Source organism: Zonotrichia leucophrys, chromosome 8 (genome assembly GCF_028769735.1).
Source record: "Zonotrichia leucophrys gambelii isolate GWCS_2022_RI chromosome 8, RI_Zleu_2.0, whole genome shotgun sequence".
NCBI classification, from domain to species: domain Eukaryota; kingdom Metazoa; phylum Chordata; class Aves; order Passeriformes; family Passerellidae; genus Zonotrichia; species Zonotrichia leucophrys.
In genome coordinates this window covers 5027002-5034373 of record NC_088178.1, presented here as the reverse complement: position 1 = coordinate 5034373, position 7372 = coordinate 5027002, and the positions used below count along the sequence as shown (strand labels likewise).

Below are 7372 nucleotides of genomic sequence, written 5' to 3'. Positions count from 1 at the left end.
GCTCAGGAGGATGGAATGGAGGGTGGAGAGTGGAGACACCATGGCCAGGCCCTGTTAGAATCCTTACAGGAACTAAGTGGCACTTTCCACTTGAGATAGGAGAAGAAACCCTGCTGATGACTGGGGAAAATCACTCTCCTTGGACAAACTAGGCTCATTATAACCTAATTGCAATATTAATACACATCTCACCCCAATGTATACTCACCTCCAAGGTCCAACCCCTTCTCACTGGGTCTATGCTCTAGATTTTCTTAACTGTATCTTTAAAAGCAAAGTGAGAGAATTTTACACTAATCAGTAACAAGGGTATGTAGGTATGGATGCATGTATGTATGTATGTATTTTACACCAATCAGTAACAAAGGTACGTATGACTAGGGTCACTCAAGCTCTACCTAAACATAGAGAAACCAAATAAAAACAAGGAGAGAATTGGGAAAACTGAAGGAAGATTCCATTGTAACTGCTGGGATCAGCTGGCAGGCTGAACCTTTCTCCCCTCTAGGGGTGCCTATTGAGTGAGAATCACACTGTCTGCCCTGTTTTATGTTGGGGATCACAGCTTGTCTATGGATTGCTTTGAATACATTTTTGCAGTCAGACACTATCACCAAGAATCCTTGAACCTTAACCTGTCACAATTTGATATTAATAAAGAGTGTTACTCTGTAAACTGTCACTGTGAATCCGTCCTGGGCACTGGCAGGCACTGGCAGCACGGAACACACTCAGATAAAGGGGGACAGCTGCTGAGGGTTCTCCCTTGTGCTGTTGGCAGAGTTGAGGAAAATCTTCCCTTTCCACATGACCTCACATATATGGTGTGACACACAGAAAATTGTCTAGAAAAATATCTTTTTGACCATGTTAGTGTTTAACATTGATTGGTCTGTTACACTGATGACACAAAGAAATTGATTGGCACTGCCAGCACCCCTCTCAAAACTGGTACACAGTTAATTATATATATGATATATATACATCATGATAATAAAGCAATCTTTCTACAGTATATTCAGAAAAATTCTCTAAGCAAAAAATACATTTTGATGATTGCTGTTAATTAAATGTTAGCAATGCTTTAGCGTTCTATGCACTGGTTTAAATATGCACATTCAATTCTATTTTTATCAGTTCTGCAAAATGTTGTAGTTGCTTTTATTTTCCATGATTTAATTTCAACTTCTGTGTCCTCTCTTAATATTTCTATGGCATAGTGCCATCTTGGGGATGCTGTGAGCATCTGAAAGGACATGAAACAGACTGAAAGAAAATCAAAATATTTTTGCTGCACTATGTTGTTGGTGGATGCTAGGACACTAAAAATAAGTGTGACTGAAATCCAGAACTTTCTAGAGTACCAAGAGTATCACAGCTAATGCCTTGTCTATAGAAATTACCACAAATTCTTGAATGCAGCATGTTAGCTGGTATTTAAAACTTGTGAATTCTAGTGTGTGTGACAATAGGGAATCTCAGCTTTTCCTTTAAAATTACATTTCTCCTCTAATTAAAAAGAAACAGTGATGTAATCCTAAAAGATTTGGAAGCTGGAAGACAAATTGTATTTTGCTAAGAACAATGACAATATTTTGAGGTATCTTTGTCCTGATTTCCAGTAATTGATAGATTTATAGAGATGATTTCTTCTTAGTGTGTAAAGGAGGAGCAAAAATACAGCAGCATTGTTTTAGTCACATTCTTGTCATTTTTAGCTTGACCTTTATTAGTAACTGGCAGAAGTTCAGAGCATAGTTTGAGCTTTCAGGACTGCCTCTGCTTCCTTGATTCCCCAAAGCAAAACCAGACAGATCTGCTGATGCAGTGCAGTACACGCACCATTGTCCTCAAAATATTTCAGAGTTTTTTGTCCTGTGGTGCAACCACACCAAGGGACCACTGCTCCATCACCCAAAGCAAACACCAGATTTTCCTCTACATTTATTTGCATAACATTAAGAAATGTTCCACTCAATGCAGGCTGCTTGTAAGTTCTCCAGGGAGAGATTTCCTGACCCAGCTCCTTGCAGCCTAACACAGAGCTATATCCTGCAGCTCAACAGGTGCTTGAGAAATTCCAGCCTGAAACAGTGCTGCTGCTGGGGCTGAGTTTGCTGTTCAGTGAAGGGCTGGGATACATACAGGAGATGGTTCTCATTTCAGGAATTACCCCTTTAATCAGCAGCTTTGGGGAATATTCTCATGCCTTGCCCAGGTGCAGCTGCTGCTTTTTCCTTTTAGCTGTTGAGTTTGTGAGGATCCCCAGGATGAGGTGAGAGATGAGAATCTGACTCCATGTTCTCAGAAGGCTGATATGATATGATATGATATGATATGATATGATATGATATGATATGATGATATGATGCTATACTAAAACTATAGTAAAGAAAGAGAAAGGATACAGACTGAAGGCTAAACAAGAATGATAATGAAAACTCATGACTGACTCCTCAGAGTCCAACACAGCTGATGGTGGTTGGTCATTACATAAAGACAATTCACATGGAACCAATCAAAGATGCACCTGTTGGTAAACAATGTCCAAACTACATTCCAAAGCAGCAAACACAGGAGAAGCAAATCAGATAATTATTATTTAAATTTTTCTCTGAGGCTTCTCAACTTCCCAGGAGAAGAAATCCTTGTGAAGGGATTTTTCAGAAGATATGACAGAGACACTTAGCAGCTCAGCAATGTGGACTTTTGCCAGAAGTTGCTGCACTGGGTCCATGTTCACCACCTCCCCCCGTAAGTCCTTCTCTGTTTGTAAAGAAGGGCCCAGCAAGGCACCTTCCCTCACCAGCCGTGTCAAGATGTTTTTTCACACACTCCAGGAATCTCCTGAATTATTTTTTCTGCGCTGTCTTAGGTTTCCAGCTGACACCTGGTAAATTGAAGCCCCCTATGGGAACAAGAGCCAGACACGTCTTACAGCAACCTCACAGAGTGTTTCATCCTGCTTTGGTGGTCTTTTATAGAATCTCACTAGTATCTCTACCTTGCTGGCCTTCCCCCTGATTCCCACCCTTAAACACAACACTTTCCTCACCATCACCAAGCTCCAGGCCATCAAAACCCTCCCTCACACCCAGGGCTGCACGGCCGTCTCTCCTTCCTCACGGGGCTCTTCTGGAGAGTTTGCAGCCATCCATTGTACCACTCCTGTTGTGCCAATCATCCCACCATGTCTCTGTGACAACAACTGCACCACAGCTTTCCTGCTAAAGGACAGTGTTGGTTAGAAATGCTCCAGGGAAAATGAGAAAATGTGCTTTAACTGCTGATTTATGATGAATGACTTGGGGAAGAGTTGCAACAAAACCTGTCTGCTAAAATGGCAAAGGTAGTGAGCAGCTAAATGCTTAGAGAGAGGACTTCCTTACTGCATGACCTGTCAAAGGTAACAAAAAGAGCCTCAATCTGTTAAAAAATCGGTGTTGGTTCATAAGCCACATAAGGTTAATGGTGAGGATGCACAGGCAAATGGAAAACTGAGAATGAACCATTTAGCTTATATAGAAATAAACATTAAAAAAAAAAAATTTGTATATGATGTCTGGGGGAGATGCAAGAGGCAGATGTGAAAGAGAAAACAGAGAAACACCAAGAGGTTGGGACAAGAAGAAAGGAACAGCTCAAAAAGCTACTCCTGAACCCTGTTGCAGTTATCTAACTATCTTGTAGTCATCTGCTTAATTTAAAATTATGACAGACAATTTTCTCCTTCAAATTATGAAAGCTGTCATATTTATAGATAAGGCTTTTTAAATCCTCTGGTTATCAGAAAAGATGTGACTCTTAAAGGTGTCTGTGAAATACCCATTGAAACTGTCTCATATCAGTATCCAAAATGCTATGATAACTCAGGAAATTCCAAAAGATAAGCATCTGAATAATTTAGGGAGCTGAACAACTTGCTTTTTGACAGATGCTTTGGAATGATATTGTCTTACAAAACAACATAAATTAAACTCTAATTGTATGGAAGCAAATCTTCTTTTCCTTTCTAATTTATAGCACTATTTCAACCATGATGTCTCCATTTTCACAGTTCAGGAGATTAGTCTTCCATATTAACAAATATTGAATAATTTTAAGCTGGAGTTTGTTCTCCAAAAAAAAAAGAAAAATTATTATAATTAAACAAGACTCTAACGAATGCCATTATTTAAAATTGCTTGGCGGGTCTCATCAGGCGTTTTGTGCGTGGCATTTTCCAGGTGGTGGTGGCAGCCTGGGGTGGTACACACTGCCCACCTCAGGTGTTCTGCTCAGCTGCTCTGTGACTCCCCTGCTACCAAAAACCAGGCCCTGCAAAACCAACACACTTCCCCATCTTTCCTTCTCATCACTGATATAAGCTCTTTAGCAAACTTCTGAAAAGAAAATATGTGGTTCCATCTGGTCCCAGCATTGTTTCTTGTACTCTGAGGACCACAAACAATATTGATCTAGTTTTGCTAAGCTTCTTTCTTGCTAATTCTGGTTCCATCAGCTGCCTTGCTTGCTTGTGTTCCACTCCTGTGCTTGCCTTGGAGATTTTACCACTTGCATGTGCATTTTAAATATCTTGTTTGGCTGACTCATTGGATGTTGTTCCCATGTTTATGCTTATCTGTGTAATGAAGTTATTCCATAGGAATCTAATCTGCTAGTTACAGGGTGACAAAATATATACTATATATATATACATACATATTTATATATATATGTGTGTGTGTGTATAGATATTTTTGTGTGCTCATATCTGTTTTAGGGCAAGGAAATATGAGATGGGAGCAATTTTATGATTCTATGATTCTGTGATTTGCCAGTGTTTCAGAGTACTGAAGATGTGAGGTATTTGCAATGTGCAATAAACATCTGAAGGTTTCGTGCAAGAAAACACTGGCTCTGGATCAGAAATTTGTGTTTATTACTGATTTGTAGTGCTCAACAAAGGAATGTCTACTTTTCCTACCTGAAGCTGTGTATTTTACAAATACTCATATTGGTGAAAAATTAAATCATGTCTTGTAATAAAGAAAAGAATATTATCTTTGAGAATGGACCAAGGACATGAAAAAAAATACATCTACATGTCCTCTCTACTTACTTTGCTGGCTGGTATCTGGGGCATTCCCTGCTGACTGACTTCTTCCCAGCCATGTATTTTTAATTATCCAACAGCTCCTGAGCTAGCACAGCCATGCTGCTGATTAACGCGACTATAGACAGGGCAAGGGGACCTCACTTGAATAATTATCAGCTTTCCATGTAGTCTAGAGAGGTTTGTAATCCTTGAATTAACTTTTAGGAAAATTCAATGTCCAATGCCAGGAACACATCAGATTGTGTATGACCTTTAGTACTAATCAGGGAGTTGTATACTAACGAGAGGTGCTTATGTTTGCTTTTTTTCACAGAATCAATAACAGCTTGTTATGCTTAAAGTGCTCCTTTATATGAGGCTCTGATCAGCTGAGAAAAACTGTGAATCAGATCCTGTTCATAAATTTGCCAGACATATTACAATATTCTAGAATTCCTTGATAATTGTAGAGCTGGGTCCACCAGAGCAGTCATAAACCTTATTGAATTTTGTAATTTTAAGTAAAAGTAAAACAAACATAGCCCTAAATATTAGGAGCACTATTTTCCAGTTTTCCTTTAATTCATCTGTGTCAGTGGAAATTATCTTTTCTTCAGGCCTTCAAATCTTTAACTTTCTCTCTTTGTTTTACCTTATTTTGAAGTAAACATACAGGAGCACAGAAAGCTTTTCTGCTCTATTTTGAAGTAGACATAGAGGAACACCGAAGGTTTTTCTGCTGTTTTCCTAAAGGCAGTTTGGTGTTTTCACAGGAACAGCCTCAGCTGCTTTTGCTTTCCCCCAGGTTGTCACAGCAGAGCCACAGATCTGGAACATGAGGATGGAGCAAAACCAAGCCTTTAACAGCTGCTGCTCACTGTCATCACACGTCTGTCCAGCTGATTACTGGGGATCCAGAGTTATGCCACACAATCAGGGGAGTCTATGCATAATTTAAATACTTATTGACTGAATTCAAGGACACAATAGCAAAGAAACCCAATAAACGAGCAACATTAAATACACAGCAAAGATAAATAATATAGCAAGCCTCACACCTGACTCATCACTATTAGGTGCTATTTCCAGCCCACAACCAGGGATGGACCCCTGGAAGACATGGCACCACTCAGACAGTGCCACCTGCACACCTGGGGAGGGACCTGCCTGACACAAGCCACTGAGAAGAAGGGTTCCTCTGGTTGTTCACCCAAAGCAGGCGCAGCGCTTGATTTATTCCATGACATTCCACTTGATTTATTCCATGACTACCCTTATTCCCTTCTGTGTGCAGTGAAGACAAGGCTCCAGTGCTTTCCTGTAGCAGTCAGGCCTATGGCAGCTTTTTCTGAGAACTTCTCAGAATGTTTCCCCCAAATTTGTTTTACCATACTACATTTAAAGCATGAAGTCTCCTGATATGCCTATTATGTGGATCACCCTGTAAAATACTACTTTTGATTATTTCCTTCAACCATTATCTTTTCATAACCATTATATTTTATCTACTGTTCTTAATTCCTCTCTAAAATTATTTAGGGGGCTGATACATTTCTTTATTTTCATCTGGATTTTGCATCACTAATCTCCACTCTATGCATCCTTCCATCTATATTATTTTATTATTTTTTTCGTGTAGATCTGAGGACTACAGCTGTAAAGATTATGTGCATATTTGTCTCCTGCAAGGTCACAACATCAAGAGAAGGCTACTCAGAACTCATCCACGACTTTTTGAAGGACTAATGTCAGAAAGAGCAATACTAATTAACTTTCTTTTATTTCTCAAATAGCTGGAATAACTCTCTATGTGGTACATTTGTGCAAGTTAGTGTGGTGTATTTGCTTTTATAATTAACAAAAGCAAGGACACAGAAGATGCTGTAGCCTGGAAACAGCAAATTTGTATTCATGCAAATGACTGGAAGGGTGCAAGTAAAAAAACAAAGGAATAAATAGAGAGTCTTGCTAGTGAAAATAACTCATTCATTTGCTACTTAGGGCAAATTATATAGCAAAGCCAGAGCCTCGAGTACTGTGAATAGTTTGAAACTTGCTCTTACTGGTCACTGCAGCTTTCCAAGCTAAAGTTTCATTTTCTAAATATATCTGTTACTAATTACCCTTCTAGAAATTCATATTCAGCAAAAATGAAGCAGCTGCAAGGACAGTTAAAGAGCACAGTTGCTCCAATCCTGCCCACACTGATCTGTACAGCATTTTGGTGTCCAATATAGGCATTTAGGTTAGATGTATTTCGCTGGTTTTGCCTTTCACAATGAAGGTTTGTAGGTC

General features: G+C 39.3%; 1 long non-coding RNA gene across 1 annotated transcript; it reads left to right on the top strand.

Moving 5' to 3' along the window:
- Positions 1–2623: 2623 nt before the first annotated feature.
- Positions 2624–6505, top strand: LOC135451112 (uncharacterized). The gene is made up of 3 exons (XR_010441220.1): positions 2624–2754; positions 2876–3406; positions 5883–6505. It is a non-coding gene; the product is annotated as an uncharacterized LOC135451112 (long non-coding RNA).
- Positions 6506–7372: the final 867 nt, after the last annotated feature.